The following is a 2,320-nucleotide window of genomic DNA, read 5'->3' as shown; positions in this document are numbered from 1 at the left end:
CTCGCATTAAAAGTACATGCGATAAGTCGATGGAGAAGCTTATCGTCAGGGGTTGCTATTTCGGTATACCTGTGTCTGCTTGATTTGAACGGGCTAGATGCATTTGGCCCTCTAATCCTTCTCCAAAAGGATTGTTCATTGAAACCCACTCTTCCATGATACTCTGAGCTTACCAAATATGTCCTTAATTGTGCGTCAGTAAGCTCGTTAAAAATACCCAAAACTCTACATAACCCAAAACTACTCAAACTTCTTTCCTCACCCCCTAGTCGGAATCTAAAGAAAGCATCCGATAGTGGATCACGAACATTATTGAATCGGAAATTTGAGTAGAATTCTTTACATAGCACGGGAAATACTTGATCGTGTAGACTGAAAATGTGTTCCCATGCATAGGTCAATATGTTATTATATGGTATAGCTAACAAACGAGTGATATGGGTGTGCATACCCGCCTCAATCAAAAGAGCCCAGTCCAAATACCATGTAGCATTAATTGGTCTACGGAAAATTCGAGCAAAAGTTTCCCCATAATCATCATTGTCCCGAAGATGTTCTAACCATACTATTGGATTATTTTGACCCTCTTCTTCTTCGCCAGATGATGATGATGAATGTCGTTGTTGAACCGGTGGTGGTGGTGGAACGTTTCTTGATGTTCTGCCTCTTTTCGATTGTCCACCTCGGCTAGATTGTCCCTGCAAAACATAATAACACCAAACCAAAAGAACATAGAAACCGTTGTGTAAATGTTAGCTAAAAACATAACCGAGTAGCAAGGGGAATTTGTCATTCCATTCAAAGTTCATAAGCATTGTGATTCATATAAGCAAAAGCGTATGTTCAGAATAATTGATCACAGTCAACCAAAGTCAACATAAACTAGCAAATACACTCTCACAAAAATGTGGATCACAAAATTCACAATTAGGCATCAACTTATGGCTCAAGCATGTTGCGTTCATAGGTCATGACATTTAAACTTGCATTCTAATGATATTCATTACAATCATAGTACTAGTTATCACAATTTAGTTCAAAATGATCATTATAACGCCACTATATTATAGCATTCCATACCATCAATCCACTTCAATAGGTTTAAACAGGTGAGAAACTAGCATACATCTTTCATAAGAACATTACAATTCAAAGCATGCTAGAAATTCACTAAAATTCAATTTATGACCCGGCCAAATTAACATCTATATCATCAACAACAATTAAACACTTCACAAGCTTCATAAACAACACAAACAAACTCAATATCTTGAATTAACTACCCTAATTTCGAATTTAGTCATCTCAAACCCTAGAATCATGAACATACCCATTAAACATATAATTATTGCAAAATCAAGACATAATGGGTAATTAAACAACTAAGGCATGCTAATCTAAACAAGAATCATGCAAATCAAACACCCCACACTTATCTTTCACCAAATTATACATATAAACATACAAATTTAGTAACTAAGAAAGAAAAGTATGAAAAGGGATTAGCAATACCCTAGAAAACATGATTCAAGTTTGGATTTGAAGGAAGAATTCACGAATTTGAAGGAAGAAATTAGGGTTTTTAGAGTGTTGGTTCGTGTTTGGGAGAGAAAAGCTGAGTTAAAAGTGTGTGTGGTTGAAAAATGGGTTGGATAACCCTTTAAAACGCGTTTTTTTTCTAGGTCAGGCATCTGGACGGCATCCAAACTTCTGGACGGCGTCCAGTAAAGAAGATCTGGACGGCATCCAGAAATCTGGACGGCGTCCAGTAAAGAAGAGTGGGACGGCGTCCAGTGATTTTGGACGGCGTCCAATTACACTAAAACGTACTGACCATATTTTGAGAAAATCCTTTGAAATTGGACGGCGTCCAAGGGATTTTGGATGGCGTCCCACTGGTCTGGTGGCTCAAAATTTGCATAAAACTCATAAAAATTCCCATTTTCAACACACAAAAGCTCATATCATCATAGATCATTTTGTACATTAAAAACAATCAAACCAATCATAAAATACTCAATTCACACTATTTACACGCATGAACTTTCTTTAACGAGTCGTTCACCTAACTCGTCCCCATTTTGATTTAGGCTTTGTTCTCGAAGTTGAGGCTAACCTAGTCTTCGATTTTCAGGGGACCATCGACATAGTGTTTGACCCGGTGGCCATTCACTTTAAAAATATCGCCCTTCCAGTTCACCACTTCAATTGTACCATAAGGATACACCCTTCTAACAACAAATGGTCCCGACCATCGGGACTTAAGCTTTCCTGGTGATAACTTAAAACGGGCATTGTAAACAAGGACCCAATCTCCTTC

This window comes from Rutidosis leptorrhynchoides, chromosome 8 (genome assembly GCF_046630445.1).
Source record: "Rutidosis leptorrhynchoides isolate AG116_Rl617_1_P2 chromosome 8, CSIRO_AGI_Rlap_v1, whole genome shotgun sequence".
NCBI lineage: Eukaryota > Viridiplantae > Streptophyta > Magnoliopsida > Asterales > Asteraceae > Rutidosis > Rutidosis leptorrhynchoides.
This window is presented reverse-complemented; position numbering follows the sequence as displayed.